We start from the raw sequence: 19,535 nt of genomic DNA, 5'->3' as shown, positions 1-19,535 counted from the left end.
TTTTAGTTTTGATGCATCTTGATTGTATGTAAGCCAACCTTCTTTGATGATTCAACCTCAAAGTGCAAGTCCCACACTTGGAAATTGTTTGCATGTTACACAAGGCCATTTAGGGACAACAAGTTAGGTAGGGGTACACACTTTTGTGTCAAAAAAACCCTAGAAGAACTCAAAAATATTAAAACCATACTAACTACAAAAGAAATATCTAGTCAAGTGTGTGTCAAATACACAAGACTACCCACCAAGTTCATTTATAAGTAGGACCAACATCTTCACCTTCTATGTCCTTACTTAGCTTTAGTCCTGGAGCAAAAAGAGTAGACAAACTCTTACAATCTTCCATTCTAAATATTTTTAACAAGCCTAGAGCATACTTATCTTGAGAGAGATAAATACCATCATCCTTCTTCCATACTTGTATGGCAAGAAAATAGTGTAGAAAACCAAGAGCTGTCATCTCAAATGTATCTTACAAGTTTAACTTTAGATTTCTAATTTGATCCATGCTATACCCTGTAATAATAAGATCATAAACGTAAAGCACAATAATTATAATACCACAATCATCAAATTCCTTCACATACAAATTTGGATCATGGGGACTATTATAGAAGCCTCAAGTTTGGAAATATTCATCAATTTTTCATACCAAACCCTTGGAGATTATTTCAATTCATATAGAGACTTCCTTATTTTAAAAACCAAATGTTCTTCTACTATAATTTTGCATCCTTGTGGTTTAATCATGCATAGTTATTTATCAATTTCACCATTCAAAAATGCATTTTTAACATCCATTTGGTGAAGACACCACTTCAATGAGCTATCAAGGAAATAATAGTCATGATAGTACTAATCTTGGCTATTATGGAAAAATTTTATGTATAATCCATTCCATATTTTTGTGAATAATCCTTGTCCATTTTTTGTTTCTCTCATCTGATTTAAATTTAGTCTTATAAACCCACTTATTGTTAGTTCCATATTCTTACCCTTTAGAAACTTCACCAATTCCCAAGTTTTATTATTTATCAAGGAATCATACTTATTTTACACATCTTGTTCCCATTCATGTTTTTCTTTAGCCTCTTCATATGTTTCAGGATCCTAGTCTTCATTATGGTGGTCATTATGACATACTTAATTTGATAAGTTCTTTGATAAATATCTTGAATACTTTTGGTGTTTCCAGAGTAGGACTAGATTCTTCAACCATATCAAAGGTTTCCTTAGAAATTTCATAAGTTTCAACTTATTATTTACACATTCTCCACCATTATCAATTCTTAATCACTTGATCTTATTCCCACTTTCATTGTCTACAAGAGCTTTAAACATTTCAAATTGATTAAACACTTTATCCTTTTGTTTCAAGAAGTAAATTCAAACTTTCCTTGAAAAGTCATCAATAAATGTTAAGAAATATCTAGCCCCTTCCTTTGATATTGGATTCATAGGACCACACAAATTATTATGGAAAAGTTCTAGACTCTTTCTTTTCCTCCATGCAGACCTTTCAAAAGTATCTCTATGTTGTTTACCAATTATTAGTGCGCAAAATTGTTGGTTAACTTCCTCTGAGCTTGCCTACTCAATGCTAGAAAATTCAACACAATTTCAGTCAACGAAATCTTGTTCAACCTCCACACTTTAGGCTCTATAGGACCTAGGTGGTTGTACCTTAACTTGTAATGTAATAAAGATTGTGATTATAAACTTAGTGATACCCTTGGGTTGGTAATGGTTCTCAAGGAGAAATAAAATTGTGTGCATGTTTTTAAAGAGAATAATATATTGAGAAATAAACTATTCAATACTTGTGGATTGAACTTTAATAACCTACAATTGTACATATGCACTAACAAGAAACATATAATGACTAGTCCATAGTCCTTTTCAGAAAATAGAGTCAACTCTCACATAATCTTACTATCAAATCTTTAGAGACAATGTTAGCTCCATCAACCACTGGACATAAAGAAAATAAATGCAATCCCAAGCCTAGATGAATTTAACCCCAACTAAAGGAGACCAATCTAGATCAAGTTCATGCATTATTTCCATCCATTGATATAGTAGTATTAATCCAAAGTAAGACAATGAAGAATATGAGCAATTTAATACACCACAAGCCAAAAGAGATGTAAAGGAACTACCCTTATTTCTATTTCTTTATAAGGAAGTACATCAAATGAGTTTGGACTCAAGAGCCATGAGAAAGATTATTTACTCCATATTGAATTTGAAAACTGGTATGATTAGTATCATTTGCTATATCTAATGTGAATAATCTTGGTATCCTTTATGTAAAATGAAAGGATGCATACAAACTTCATACCATTACATTAATTTTGAGCTAAAACCTAATTGTACTTGAATGCATTGTTTATAATGCAAAGATTAATAATTAATTCAAAAGTTCTATACTATATTTAATGAAAGATCATGTCGTTGGGATTGCAATAGATATTAGGTTTTGGTAATTTTTTTTGGCATCATTTCTCAAATATTTCTACTTATTGAATGCTTTGATGGCCATTAATTGTTTTCAATGAAAAATTCTTTTCACCATGTGCATTTTTAGGTTAATGATATACCATATATTTCTCACCTCTAGTGATTTATGAATTTGTAAAAATTCGTTAAACCTTGTGCAAGCTAAAAGATTATATATTAGGTCTTATCATAGTAAAGTCTTCATCCATAGTAATACTTTAAAATATTAGGCAAGAGCCTATAATACAATGGTAAATTGTGAGCCTCTTATCAAAGATGTATTGGGTTCGAATCTACTCATGCTTCATAAAACAATAATTAATCATTCTCTAAACATATTGACATATTTAAAGAAGTAAATATTTTACTTAGGTAAAGATTAGATTCTTGATACAAGAAATATAATTAAAACTAAGGGAAATATGTAAAAGCACTAGAATCTCACCATTACATTCAATTCATTTTGAAAAGAGTATGAATATCTTATTTAAAATATTTAAATTGTGCTTTAATTTTAGCTATATTTTAGGTAGTTGTTATGTTTTATTATTAGTACTTGCAGTAGGCTAAGTACTATTGTGTCATTTTTTGGATTACTCACGTTAACTTGTTATTAAATGACCTCTATTCTACCAATAAAAAATCATTTCATTCCATTTTTTTTCTATAAACGTTATGTTTATGAAGAAATACATGTGAATTTTTTAACTTTACAATTTATATATATTAATTCTTGAGCTTTTAATTCGATGAATGGATTGAAGTCTTATATGGGGATTTGTGAGTTTACCAGAAGTACTTTTTTATTGAATATTTGTATTGTTTGTGTTTTTTGAACACTTCAATTATTGTATATGGATTTTAGAATAGAAAACTATATATTATAATAATATAATCAATAATTCGATATTTCTTATTTTCTAGAACTATTATAAATATTTTTTTAATTATAAAGAAATAATTGAAATAATTTTAATTTTAATTTTTTAAACATTTGCTTTAATTTTTTAAATTGCAACTCTTAGGTGAGTGTTATTCCCTTCAATTCTTAAACAAAAAATGATTTATAATAATTTATTATATTAATGTGTTGGGTACAAAAATTGATGCTTTTTAATTTGAACAATTTGCCCACAACTACATGATTCTACAAAATGAATTATATATAAAATATATATGAAAAATATTGAATATGATTATTAAAAATTATGAAAGTATACATTAATATATTTCATACATATAATAAAATTGCAACTAAATTTATATCAGAAATAAAACTAATACTATTAAAGATAAGTACTAAGCCACTATGTGGCACTTGATATTTAATATTCTTATATTTTTTATGAAGTTATAAATTTATATATAATTATTTTATAAAAATATTTATTTCACAAAATACAAATATTTTATTAGTATTTAATATTTCTATGATTCCAATGAAGTTATTATTTCTAATTACTTTTATGTTTTATTATATTAAATATTTTACTAAATAACAAAAAGTTTTTAAAAAAAAATTTGTTTCACAAAATACAAATCAAACTAATATATTTTTAACTTATATTATATTATTTTATAATACTAAAATTATATAATACATAAAAAAAATATTATATGTCTATTTTTAATATTACATTACTAAATTGATTAATTATTATAATATTCAATAATTATTTCTATTAGCAAATTCACTCAATTTCACTTCCACTTTCACCTCGTCTTTGCAACGTTAGGTTTACTATTTCTTATAGTATGAAAAGATTAGAACTTGATAATAAATAAAATTTCTAACCTTTAAAGTTTCATCTCATTAAACTTTAAATATTCATTCATCTCATTAAACTTTAAATATTCATTCATGGAAATGGAAATAAATTAGAGATAGACAAAACTAAAAAGTTTAATATTCCCACAATTATGATCTTTTAAACATTTTATAAGGTAAAGGATAATGATTAAACCTAGAAAATATTTACCTCTACCTTACGGCTCGCCATTTCAGGATGGCTCAAATATTCACCTCCCGATTTCGCGATTTTGTAGTCCCTGTGTGAAGAGACGAATTCTTCTTATTTATCTTATGGAGAATGAAATCACTTGTCTTTGCAAAATCACGAGTTTAGAGGGGCGAAGAATTTCACGAAACCGTAAAATCCTTACTTGTTGAAGGTGCTGTAAACAATAAAATCTGATGTTTCACTCAAACCGTAGGCTCAGCGTTTTGACATGGTGTAAGTTGCAAGATATAAATCTGGGCCATTTTTGGAGCATTTTTTAGCCTGCCAGCATTTCAAAATTGTATTAAAGAGCCATGAAATTGCCTTCCAACCATGGGAAAAGGTTTGGAAACCATTGTATATGTTAAAAACATTATTTGCTACTCAAAAGAAGCTACGAAAATAATGCTAAAACACAGAAACGTGACTCTATTTTCAAGCAGTAGCTGCGCATAAAAATAATCTTCTTCTCGACTCATATTTTCTTCAAGTGATTTGGTGATATTTTCTTTTAGATCTGATATTGCTTGGCCTTAGAAGTCAATACCGCCCTAATTCATTATCTCTAGAGAACTTATTTAGAGTCTCTGCAAAAAAGTGAAATCCAATGCTCAAGTTCCATAAGGGCCTGTTTGGTTGCAAGCATAGGAATTGAGAATTAGAATAGAAAATTTGAATGAGAATGGAGAATGAAGAATAGGAATGGAAAAATGCAATTCAATCTTGTTTGTTTATCCCTTGTTTGGTTATGCAAGTTTAAATTGGAATAGGGTTAACTTGCAATCGACGCCATTTGAAAATATTTCTGAAGATGCAATTGGCGCCATTGGAAAATTGCAAAAATATTTGAAAATATTCCTATTCCACGCACCAAACAAAGAATACAAATCATATTCTAATTTCCTATTCCTATTCCGGTTGTATTCCAGCAACCAAACGGGCCCTAAAGCAATACATTCATCACAAAGCTAGAACTCTCTTGAGGTTGCATATGATCATGGATCTCACTACATACTTCATCAAAGATTATAAATATTTCAAAATATATTAAGAATCCCATCAAGAACATATTAATTTAAAAATAATTTTATTTAGAAAAAATCGTATAAATAGCTCATAATAAATCAAGAACATAAATGGTAAAATATATCATTTCAACTTTGTTTCTTATAATCTTTCATAGCTCAAAGGTGCAATTCTTAAAAAGACCACTCAATGCATCCTAAGAAGGTATTTATTTTAAATTTATAAATGTATCAAATGTTGTTTAAAGAAAAAGAATGCAACCTTCATAATTTATATGAGGTCAAATGGATAACAAGCTTGAAGATAGTTATCTACTATGAGCATCATCATTCATTCTACAAAAATAGGTGAAGATCTCATCTTGATTCAAGAATTACATTAGAGATTTTCGATGATATTCTAAGAAAATGTATTAAAAGTTAAAATAGGTAAAGAATTTAGGGTTTTGCATTTACATTTGAGAACATATACATACTTGAGAATTAGCTACCTTATGAGAGTTGCATCTGTAAGCATGTGATTGCATAAAGAAAATTTCTTTTTTGAAGGGACACTAATTTTGTTTAAAATTTTAGTGTTCCAACACCAACCATTCATCCTCAGCATAGATTTGTGTTTAATTTTATCCAAGGAAATCTATCAACCATATTCATCTTTCAAAGCATAGCTAAACTTTGATAATTTAAATGACTATATATTTGATGCCACAACTCACTTAATGATGATCTTGCAGTGATGCAATCCTTATTATCCACACATGCTAGAAATTTGTATATTCCTTCATTCTCAACTCTCTAGCCACTATTTTGTATTCATTATTAATAAGTTGATTAAACACTTATTTGAACAAAACTCCACCGTATAGCCATGTTAAGTTATTTGAATCACTAAAAGAAGATTTTTGGTCAACTTAGGTACAAGATTTACATTAGTTATTACCAAATTTTTACCATCCTTTCGTTTGATTGAAATTGTACCTATTCCTTCAATATCACATGAACTATCATCACCAAGAAATATTCCACACACCTTTCATTTCCAGTAAAGAGCTAAAGATGTTTTTGTTGCTAGTCATATATTGACTAACTCTTGAATCAATATACCATGCATTACTTGAATCATCTTGAGTAGCTAAATAAGCTATTATTATATGATGACCATATTCTTCTTGAATTATTTTTATTGCCTTCTTTGGTTAAATCTCCTTTGCCATTTCCTAAAGCATTGATCACTTTTATTGCCTTCTTGTCCACACTTATAACATTTAATAATAATTTGTCTTTTTAAATTATTATTGTAGTTTCTCCACCCATTTTGTGGTATTTGATAAATCTCTCTATTTTGATTATATCTTTGTCGAGTCCATTGTCTCTGATTATTTCTATATTGATTCCATTGATTAGTTCTTCAATTTTAATATGATATTTCTTGATTGTAACTCTTGTACTTTCCTCTAGCTACAAATGCTTCACTCTTACTAGACTCACTTGTAAAAAATTTAACCCTTTATTCTTCATTCAACAAAGCACCATATACTTCTTCTAGTTTTATATTCTCAAAATTTTCAGTTAGTTCCAAAGTATGGATGGAATTATTATATTCTAGAAGACTTTCAATTAAAAGTTGTATCTTTTCATCATCTTCATACCCAACCTTCATCATTGCAAGTTGATTTGTTAAATTTTTCTATTTAGCAATATGATCATTCATGCTATCTCCTACTTTCATTTTCAAATGAATTAATTGCCTCTTAATATCCATCACTTTTTACTTACTTTCTCTTTCACACATAGTTTGCAAAGTTTCCCATATTCTTTTGTTGTTTTTGAACCTTGAACATGAGGCATATTCCCTGGCTAATTTTTCATAAAAGTGCAGCATGCACAATCATATCTATTTATTCCTTTTATCTTGTTTAATTTGATCTATAGGTTTTTCTTCTATGGCTAGTTCCCATAAACATTTCATCTATAAATTCTATTCCATCTCACATTTTTAATTAGCATAATTAGTACCATCCAATTTTTCACTAACCACAATATTAGATATTTCAGTGGAAGCAATAATTAAATTCCAAACAAACAAGCACAAATCACACAAGCACCAAGAATTTAACAAATATCATGCCTCAATTTTAGTCTTTTATAAATCAAACAAAAAAGAACATAAAAATTTCTTTTAATAATTTTTTGTCAAGCTTCAACAACAAGTTACCACTTTTCACTTTCCTTTTAACCAGTTTCAGACTATAAAATATAAATCTTTAACAATACTTCTCAAACATAACTATTTTAATTTCTATTTTCTTCAAAAATTTAAATGACATTTCATACTACGTGAACACACCTTTCAACCTTCATATTTATTCGAATATGCTGTAACACCCCTCCTCCACTACATAGCTCCAAGAAACTTTGATGCCTCTTATCATTTATGTCATTGGCTACTCAAAATTGAAGACTCTTTTATTGGATTTAATCTCTTTACCCGGTCTACCATGTAGTCGTCTACAACAGCACTGGCAACAACAATAAAGCAAAGAAATTTTTAATAAGCCTCAATTAAACTTTCAGAACCTTCTAATCAAAGCTCACGCGCCTTGGAGATTCTGAAGAAACTTCTTCAAGACTAAATATTTTCAAAAGAGCCTTTTGTCGATGAAACAAATGAACAAGTTGAAAACTGAGATATATATAACACTAATTAATCGACAAAATGCTCATAAAAAAGAGCTTGACAAAAACATAACTCAAACTAGTATATCTTAGTAGCAATATCTTACTGGTATTCACATAACAAAATGGAGAATCTCAGATTAGCATACACTGAAGGTGAGAAAGATGACAATCAGATTCACAGCAAACTTTATCGAGCTGTACTAGCTCTGATACCATAAAAAACAGAGATATAATATAACACAACAAAATACTCCAAATTAGAACGCTTGTCAATATGAGTGTCAGGATCTCTATTTATAGAAAAACAAAAAATAATTGCAATATATGTAGTTAGTTGAAGTATTGAATGTGGAAAGTGGAGGAAATCATCTTGAAAATTTGATTACAATAGATGTAAATTTGATTACAGTAGATGTAGTTAGTTGAAATAGTAAATGCACAGAGAGGATACACATGTTAAATGTGCACCTGTGGAAATATCTTATACAGCCATGATAATGGACAAAGTAATTAATTTAATTCAACATACATTACTTCTAATATTAGTTTTTCATATATTTAGAGCTATGTAGCAAATTTTATTTAATATTGTATATATTATTTTTTAATTTATGTTATGAGATTAACAACTTAAAAGTTCAAAGTTATGAACATTGGAGATCCTTGAACACAATTTGGTGATATTTTTCTATTCAAACTTCTACATATTCTTTAAGAAAAAACAAATTGATTGGAAGTTTTGGAGGAGCTATTGATAAGTGGGTGTCCAAAGTTATAGGAAAAAACTAGTATTTCTTATTTGTTTATGAAATTAGTGTAATTGTGAATATGTATTATTAATGAAAAGTATTTAGAAAGGTTGTAATTGTGAAGAAAACCTTTTCATCAATAAGTTAACTTAATGTTGTGTTGTAATTGTAGTTATCTATTTAATATTATTGTTGTTGTTTGCTTTTTAAAAGCTACAATCAAATTATTGCCAAGGATAAAAAGGGAAAAACTATATCACTCAACATGATTCATGGTTATCACATATTTACTAAATAATACATGCAAAAAATATTTATAAATGTTGTGTATACAATGGTTTCCTATTCCTTTATTATCAAGTGGGCATTTCATCATATGCCTTCTTAACATGTTAACTTACATTTTTTTTTTGATGGGCATAACCTTTGCACCTTGCTCTAGTATAAATGATCAATTATTAATAATGGTTGGCAAGCAATAAAAATGATAATTTACTATATATTTTTGGTTCCCTAGTTATTATCTAGCTCCAAATTCAAATGTTATGGTTACTCTATTATTAGGGAATTATTTGTTTAAGTTCATCCCTGGGTAGAGTGAATGTAAAATGTTTATTGATGAAATTATTAAGATTTGTTATAATATTCCAATGTACTGTTTGTTTTTTCCTAACACAATAATAATAATAAGAATAATGCCAATGTAATCTTATTCTCATCACTAAGGAAAAGAACAATCATGGGAATAAATATGTGAAAACACTATAGTTCTCTCATAATTTATATTTAATTATTATGGGTCCACTTTAAGTAATATCATGAAGACTGTTAATAATTAATCAGGTGAATTAATAGACAGAAAGCAGGAGATGTTAGTAGTTTGAATGCTTTTCTCAAAGAAGAAAAATAGAAGAGAAAGGTTTGTTAAAGGCTTTCACTGGGTTAATTGGATTGATTAGATCATATTGTAGTTTTCAAAAGTTTCTCTCTTCAAGTTGTGGCTTTTGCATAGGATGAAAACCATTTGAATCTTAATTTTAGCATGAAAGGTATGGGTAGTAGCTGCCACCTTGGAATGAGTTCCATCATTGGAAGACATTAGATTTTCTAGATTACAATGAGGGCTTGTCAAGTGATTTGTATCTTGCATAATTATTGATCTCTAAGCCTGAGTTGCCTATTAGTGTCCAACACTTAGTCATTTCCAAGGCAACATTGGTTAGTCATCACTATGACCAAGCCATCTAGAGAAGGCCGAGCTACAAAAGACCTATTTCATATCATTGGATGTCAAGCAAGTCAAAGGTTTCCAAGCAACAAATAGAGACTGAGAAAACATACATACTAAGTAAAACAATGGAGACTGAATATTGCAAAGATAGTTAATGTCGAGTAAGTTAGTATATGCTGAGAGAATAGAAGCTGAGTGGTAACATGAATATTAGTAATGATGGAGTGTCAAAAAATTCATTTGCTGAGTAAATCAATTTTGACATATGATTTTGTAATGGAACAAACACTTATGTAAATTATTTTATCTGACTTCTATGCTTAAATTTGAAGATTGTAGACATGGTTAAGAAGAAGATTACGTCTCTTCTTAGGAGGCATTGATCCCAAGAAAAGAAGAATAAAAAATCAAAAAATTAGAAGGGATAAATGATAAAAGATGCAATGTAGATTGTTGATTAAGATCGAGAACTTTCTACAATTATCTATTTAACAAGGGATCTAACCCTAAAATAAGAATGATGTGTGAGAACAAGCAAGAAGAAGGTGTTAGGGAGAAAACAAGCTAAGTATAGAGCAAGGAGGCTAACTCAGATAGAAGATTAGATATAACAACATAGAAATGAAGTACAAAACAATGATATTAGATAAGGAGATCGGAATAAGACATTAAAGAGAGGAGATCTATAAACAACTTTTAGAGAAAACCAAAGGATCAGCTACTAAATCAATTTTAATAGATTGAATCATGGTAAATCTCTTAACCGAGTGGTTCTAATAGGATTTGTAAATATCCTAATAGAGTCCTTACTTCATTGTTAGTGTAAAATTATTTAACCAAGGTGAGACCTAATAGTCTTGAAAAGATTCCAATAGAGAAGAAACCTCATAGGGTAGATCATTAGAAATGATCGAATTGTAGCCCTAAGAAATGCACTTTATTGTTGCAATAGTAAGGATTTGTGGGTTTCATCCCTACCCCAATTTTACCTTCACCTTGGATGATTTTTGGGTTACTAAAATATTTTGTGTCAAGTGTTTATGTTTCTATGGATGTTATTCTTAGATAGATTTCAATTTCAGCATTACAAGTTTATGATTATATGATATGATATCTAAGATATGAGATGGATTAGGAGTGAAAGAAGTTGATTTGAGATATTGTTTTACTAGTGATTTTTTTTTTATAGATCTTGATTCACCCCCCTCTCAGTATCTTATTACCCAATAAGACTTCCAACATTTGGTATTAGAGCCTAATTCTCTTGGAAGAAGTCTAATAGATTAAGAATATAAATCTTGGAAATAGAAGAATACAAATTAGGAAAGATCATTGAGAATCAAATGATTTCCATGACCGTTCAGCAAAATGACACACTTTACAAGGAATTCGATACACAAGGATTTCTAAAAGTGGACATACTAGTGAGAGTGATGCAACAATAGAAAATCTAATGGAGGAGAATGGCATTCCAAGTAAATAAGTTAGAGGACTCAAGAGAGAATGAGAAGCTCAATAAGTAACAATATGTGAAATATTTGAAGAAAAGAAGAAAGTCGAAGAAGATAAGATCATAATTGAAGAAGACAAAAGAAAAATGTTTACTAGACTTGAAGAAAGATTATTTGATGTGTAGAAGCTTATAAACAATCAGTTGGACATGTTAAATTAGTTTCTACTTGCAAATCAAGAATTGAACATAAAAGACATGGAGATCATAAATCTAAGATCACAGAGTGACCAACTGAGAAATGAGTTGAAATCTAAGAAAGAACTTCTGGAAATAATGAACAAAGCAAGTGAAGCTATAAAATAGTTTGATGGATTGATTGTAAGAATTTGGTATAGTTCTGATGCCATGTAAGAATTTGGTATAGCTTTGATACCATGTAAGAATTTGCCTAAGGCAATAATTCAACACCAAGATCAAGAAGCTCAATAGATAGCACAAGAGAGATTAATGATGATCAAATGAGAATCTCAATAATAATCAAAATGATAATGGCTATCAGATGATTGGATGAATACATCATAGAGGTGTCTTGTATATAAAGGCAACTGATATGACTAGGAGTCAACAAAGAGATAAGGATTACAATTTAGCACATGTCCACCAAAGGTGGATTATCTTCCATTGAGTATAGGAGTTTGTGTGATGATGAGAGGATAAGTTTTCATAGGTGTATCTCATAAAGAGATGTTGTAGACAACATGTGTTCTAATCAGTTGTTAACTCTTGTGTTGTCAACAAAACAACTCATATGTCTATGCATATTCCTAAGTGTATACATGAAAAATAATTAAAAAATGCATTAACCTAAGTAAACTTAAGTGTAATAATAATTAATTATTTACACTAATATTGATGAAATCACCAAGGTTGTCTAGTAATACTTCTGGTCTAGGATATGGCAATCACTCTTCATCTACTAAAAAGGGAGAATAATCAAAGAGTGGAGAACAAAGAAATGTAAAACCTAAAGGAAAACCTACATGTCATCATTTTGGTAAACTTGGACACACTACAAACATTTGCATAAGCAAAAATGGTATGTAAAATGCTAAATCTAAGTTTATTGGTAATTATTTTAATTAGAAGAAACAAGGACACCAAGCACATGAATGCAGGTCAAAGAAAAGTGATGCACCTACTACACCAAGATTTGAAGGAAATTATTACAACTATCAAAAATATGGACATAGAACTCAAGAATGCAGATCCAAAGAAAAGACCAACTAGACATCTAAAAGGCAAGCTCATTCACCTAAGCAAGGTAACTATCACAATTGGGATTACAATACATGGTATAACTATCATTATTGTGGAGAGTATAGACACATTCTAGAAGATTGGATTAACACACATTTAAGAGGTGATTACAATACATGGTTGAATGAAAGTTTAGTCTATTTTAGTTGTCACAAGTTTGGACATGTCAGTAAGAACCATAGGACTCAAGCACAAGCACCAAACAATGGAAGTGAAAAAGGAAAAGGGAAAGTTGAGGTGAATAAAACATGAAAAGAGGTAGTAGAAGCTGGAAGTAATGGAGCAGGGAAAGTTGAGATCACCCAATCCAATGGATCATATGATCACACCACATATAACTAAGTAAAGAAGGTATGCAAGGAACTGTATATTAAATGATTTATCTTACATTAGTTCCTAGCATTGAGTGTGCAAAAGTTAATATTTTCATGAGAAAAGATGCATTGGAATAGATTCATGGAAAGAAAAGTTGAAAAGATTCATTTACATTATAAAGTACTAAGCATCATTAATGTTTTCTATATTGATTGAGCGCGGCAATATAGACCAAGTTGATGTATTTATTGAATGAAATGGTATTGACCAAGTCATGTAATAGTGATTGAGCATTTGGAAGTGTGAACAAAATGTGAAGATTGAGATAATTGTTATGCACTTGCCTGCAGACCTAAATGAACCAATTCAAGGTATAAATTAAATTTTGGTACTCATTCTCATTTTACCAGGAAAATTTTAGTGCACAAGAGATTCAAAAATGATTAAGGCAATTTAAACAACATAACAAGATAATATCAATGTGCCATTGGCAAAATTTGGAAGAACTCAGTAAGTTAATTTTTGTGTCGAGTTTATTTTTTTAAAGTTGTTGAAGGAAATTTGTTCAAACCCTAGTTTAGAAATGCCATCCTCTACATTTGTATCTTCAAATGAAACATTAAAGGATAGCAATGCATTATTTGTGAGGAATGATCAATGTCCACCAAAGTTAAAGGAACATCTGAACATTGCATTGACTGGTGATGAATTTGGCACCCTATGGTCAATTCCACCAAGGGTATTGATGATTCATGATGTATGATAATGTTACATGTATAAAGTAGTAGAAATTGGGGATTATGAACTTTGAGAAACATAAAAAGTTGTGTGTGAATGGAATTTAGAGGGATGAGAACAAGATCATTACCAAGAAAGGGCTGACCCATGCCCTAGATTTTTTGAAGGTTTTCAAGTTTGAGTGGATAAAGATTGTGTTAGTGAAGTTCATGAGATAAAGATATGGTTAAAGGGTGGACCAATCAAGATTAACAAGCCTCTCATTTTCTGAGTTACTAGTTACCCTAACCTAGATAGATTGAAGACAATGAGATGTGGGGCCAAGGATGTTATTAAGAAGCAAATAATGATGAAGTGAAACAATTGTGGCATGTTGATCAATGAGATTGAAGATCCTATTGTTGAATTTGTAATACAAGTGATTGCAGACAAATTTCATCAATCAAGCCAACTGAATAGTGTTCTTTGCATTGTAGTAGACCTCAAATATAAAATTATGAAGAATGATCATAGTTATGATCTTGACAAGCTACAATTGCAACATTTATTAGAGAATCTTGGAGCGATAAGGAGAGAAAATAATACTTCATGTAGTTTTGGTTCCCTACTTGTTTGTATATTTTTCTATGTGTAGAATTCATTCCTCATTGTTGGCACCATACCATGTGAAAGAAGAAGACTGGAAATAGAACATATAAGTGATCTTATTAGTCAGTTGGGAGAAAAATTTGAGGCAATAATGGATAATTATTTTGAAGAGTTCAAGAATAAAATGAGGAATAGAATGAGGATACCAAAGTTAGTTGAAGATAGCTATTTTGATTATATATTCTTTATGGTAGGTATGGATTTTATATAGTCACAGGTAGTAATACCAAGGGTTGCATGGATAAGGCCTAAGCAATATAAAGTTAATGTTGGTGAATTTCTAGTAGTAGTGACTACATTTCTATTTGAAGAGATTGATAAAAATTTTGAGCCTTTTGGTACCTATGAGACAACCAATATTAAGATGACAGTGGAAACTAAAGTACCCAATATATATAGAAAAAGAAAGAAGATGATCAAATATCTTGAGGATAAACTTGGTGAAGTTCAACTTTAGATAACTAAAGGTAAAGGAGAAGATGAGGAACCTAGTAAATAAGTTGAAGTCAAGGAATCAAAAGGAAGAGAGCTAGTTGTTGCCGAGTCCATGGAAACAAAACAAAAGAAAGTGGTGATTGTTGATCCAAAGGTAAAAGAGGATGTAAAAAATAGTATTACACTACATTAGCAAATAGTATCACAAGATCAAAATAAGATCAATCCCTAGTTGCAAAAGGGAAAGGAAGTCCCACAAAGAGAATGGTGACCAGAGCACCTAAGAAAAGCTTATCTAAGAGGCCGAGGAGAAAAATGGTCATCACACCTGATGAGGAGGAGGATATGATGAAGAAATCGAGTCTCATGATTTGAAAAAACATCAAATTGCTCAAAAAATACCTCCAATGACTATTGACCAAGTATGTGATAAGATTAGAGAATCAACCAGTATAGAGGCATTTAAGACAATTAATTTTTATTCTTTGAATAAAGACAAAAGGTAAAGCTTGAAAAAGCTATGCTAGATATGATGATTAAATATAGATACACACCTATAGAGTTAGGTGAAGGCATTCATGAATATTTATATGATAAATTAGAAGATAAGTGGAAGTGGGCATTATATTGAGAGACAAATAAGGGAGACCACTTTAGCACAAACATTGCCAAATTTAAGAAAGATAGATATGTCTATAGCCCTAAAGGATTTTGTTAAGAAATTTATACCAAAAGAAAGGGAAAATAAAATTTTGAAGAATAAAGTCTATGAAGTAGAGAAGGAAAGCATACTAATATGGAAGAATTAATTTGGATTGCTTGTTCCATCAAATGATGATGAGGAAGTGAAAGAAGGTAGATGTGCATTAGAACTACAAGGACATGATGAAGAAGAGGAATTGAGGAAATTAGAAGAAGAAGTGGTAGAAGATACTGCACAACAAGATGTTGTCACTATAGAGGAAATTCATGATTCAATACCACAGAATTAGAATTTATTAATTGAGGAAGATTTGAAGAAATCTTAATAAAATGCTTCAGATACCTCTCTACCATGCACCAATCCAATTTTGTTGAAAATATAGCATTATCCAAGGATTAACAGTGTAAGAACTAATGGTTTTCATGTTACAATAGTTACTTCTAACATTAGTGCCAAGCAACAAGGGAAGGAAATAATTATTTTTCCTCAATTTACTCATGTTATAGATGAGACATAAATTGAAAAAGAAAAAGAGTTACAGATAAACCTAAAGAGCAAGAGGCTATCCAATATCTTATACAACTTGTGAGTGTTGTGTTAGTAACAACACTAACTATTACACCTATTGAATAAGTTATATCAAAAGTGTAGACACCTCGACTGAATGCTAAGGGGAAAAAAAAATGCAGGTATCACTACTAAGTGATAGCACCCCTAGGTCATATATAGAAGCACATAAGGATGAAACTTCAAAAGAGTTGGTGAGTTTAGATGAGGTATTCACATTACCTATGTATGATTTTCATAAAATGACTTTGGAGAAAATGCTTGACATTTGTAAACTTTGCTAAGTTGCAAGACAAAGCAAGAACAGTTAATAAGAGAACACAAAAAGAAATAAGTTTTACATAATACAAAGGAAATTTTTGTTGATGCATTTGAGATTTCTAATGTTAATGATAAACATCAATATTTTGATCAATTTGTGTATATAGTTGACAATATTTATATGGAAGATATAGAGACCAATGATAAATTGATGAGATAGTCTAAAAAGAAATTAGAGCACAAAGTTTTGGAGAAAGTTTCAATGGAAATCACAATCAAACAAGTTGAGCTTTCTACTCTTGTAACACATATGGAAGGAACTTTGACAGTCCTTCATTCCTCATATATGGCTTTTTTTAATCTTGATTTATTCAGATTGGAGAATAAACATACTATTGATTAGTTACAAGTAGACATGAGGAATTTTCAATTTCATTGAGAAATAATGCAAGTTGAAGCTCATATTCTTATAATAAAATGACATTTGATCAAGGGAGATTAGCCAAGTTGATGGCTAGAGATAATAACATTTGGAAAATATTGATTTCTATTCAATTTATGTTATTACCGCATTTAGAGATAATAGAGAAGGAATTATTAGAGGCTCTAAATATATCAAGGAAAGATCCCCATCTTTCAACAACAAAGAGCCTGATTGATCTAGCTGCTTAGCAAGAGATTCAGATACAAGTCATGGAATCAGTGAGAGTCTAATGAAATAAATGATTAGATGAGATTTTGATGGCTCACAAAACATTTTTGGATAAATATTAGTTGACCCTTGCAAACCCCAAGCCATATGTGACCAAAATAATGGGGAAATATCATCATGACATAAGGGGAAAACCTAACATAAATAAAGTCAAGGGGGAAAAGATCAGAAAATGATTTCTTCAAATGAGTCAACATTAGAATTCATAGACATGTATATATATTCTATAATAGATTTGATAAATTTTTTAAAGACTGAATCATAGTCTCAAGGGGAGTGCTACATTTTTAAAGATATTTTTGATTGCTAAGTCATGAGAAAATGGTTTTCCACTAATGTCAAAGGGGGGGATTGTTGATCTCTAGTCATGAGCTGCCTATTAGTGTTGAACACTTAGTTATTTGCAAGGCAACATTGGTTGGTCATCACTGTGACCAAACCATGCACAGAAGGCCAAGATACAAAAGACTTGTTCCATATCACTACATGCCAAGCAAGTCAAAATTTGTCAAGCACCCAACAAAGACCAAGCAAGCATACATATTGAACAAAAAAATGGAGACCAAGCAATGTAAAGATAGATAATACCAAGTAAGTCAATATATGTCAAGATAAAAGAAGTTGAGAGACATCATGAATATTAGTCATGATTGAGTGTCAGAATATTCATTCGGTGAGTAAATTAATTTTGACATACTAGTTTGCAATGACACAAACAATTATTTAAATCATTTTAGCCAACTTCCATGTGACATTTAAAGATTATTGATATAGTTAAGGAGAAGATTACACATCTTATCAGTGTTAGTGTAGTCTTTAATTTCCTAGTAGGTTATTTATTTCTCCCTATTTTACTAGGTTTTTCCTACACTTTTAATAATCTCGCTTAGGTTAATAAAGCATGTCTTATTAGGTGAATGGTTGTGAGGTGTCACCTTCCTACATGTGACCATCCATTAGCTATCTTGGGAAGATACTTTTCTATCTTTAGTCCCATAGATGGTTTCTCCTCGTTGGTCGGTGTTGCCACCTCCTCCCTCTTCCTAGCCTATATAAGCATGCTGCCTAGCTTGTATTTGCATCTCTTGTCTTTGCATCCTCTCAATCTATTTTGCTTTTAGCATTTTCATTACTCTCTTGGAGACTAACTCCATGTTTCTATTTTGATTTTGTATCATTTGCATTCATAGTTTAGATATTTATTCTTTGCACTAGTTTTCTAAGTTATTAATCTTTTCAAATTTAAACATGGTATTAGAGCTTTTCTACGTGCAAGAGTAGATTTTAGTTTCCTTATTTGAGAGATTCAAGGGCGGGGGGGGGGGGGGGGGGCTAATAAATCTTATTGTAAGTTTTTGAAAAATGCAGTATGCTCTTCTCTTGTATCTTTGGATGTAGTGACCCTAGCTATAAAGGTCACTAAAAACCAATACTGAACTATGGCAATTCATCAAATGTAGAAAACAGGCTCTGATACCACTGTAGTGACCCTCTACTATATAGGTTAGAGAAGAGCAATATTGGATTGGGTTGTTTGTTAGAACTTATCAAGAAACCCTCAGATTGAATTATGAGAGTGATGCAAAATCTGCTAGTAATATTCATGGGAAATCTTATTGCAACAATATTACTGATTCAAAAATCTGAACATCAGTGCCCAATGGAATATAGATAGGTAAACAATATCTGAATGAAAGTCCAGGTACCTCAAATTCAAAATTATCCTTCTTACGCAGCTGCAACACCACCTTCACCATTGAGAAGCATTTTGTCGAAGTGCCATACACCATGTCCTTGTCCAATTCTCCTCATATTCAGAAACCTTTTTTTATCTCCTCCACCTATTTTGCAAGGAAGTTACCCTCTATGAAATATGTCATTTGTGCATCGTTACACTGTGCAGCAACATTATGTAATTTGAGGAGCTTTTCATTATTTGAGTTTTTCCAAAGCCAATGCAAGCTCCATGGAATACAAGGCATCCCCTTTCTCTGGATGACCAAATTTCATCGCAGGCATCAATATGGATTGAAGTTTTACTTACCACCTCGTATATTCAGGTACTGCATTAGCTTACTGCATGGTCACTTTCCTCATCACTTGCATCTTTGAAATATCTGAAATATCAGCACCCGTGTCAAATCAAGCCTGCCTATCATCATATGCTGTAGGAAATTCTCTGCGGTTTTTGTGCAAACAGGAG

General features: G+C 30.5%; 1 pseudogene; it reads right to left on the bottom strand.

The window, feature by feature from the left end:
- The window catches only part of LOC149561072 (cullin-1-like), a 40,234-nt pseudogene extending 21,090 nt beyond the window's left edge, over positions 1 to 19,144 (bottom strand).
- Positions 19,145 to 19,535: the final 391 nt, after the last annotated feature.

The sequence above is a fragment of the Cupressus sempervirens genome, chromosome 4, assembly GCF_028749045.1.
Source record: "Cupressus sempervirens isolate cs-2001-9-10 chromosome 4, ASM2874904v1, whole genome shotgun sequence".
Taxonomy (NCBI): domain Eukaryota; kingdom Viridiplantae; phylum Streptophyta; class Pinopsida; order Cupressales; family Cupressaceae; genus Cupressus; species Cupressus sempervirens.
This window is presented reverse-complemented; position numbering and strand designations above follow the sequence as displayed.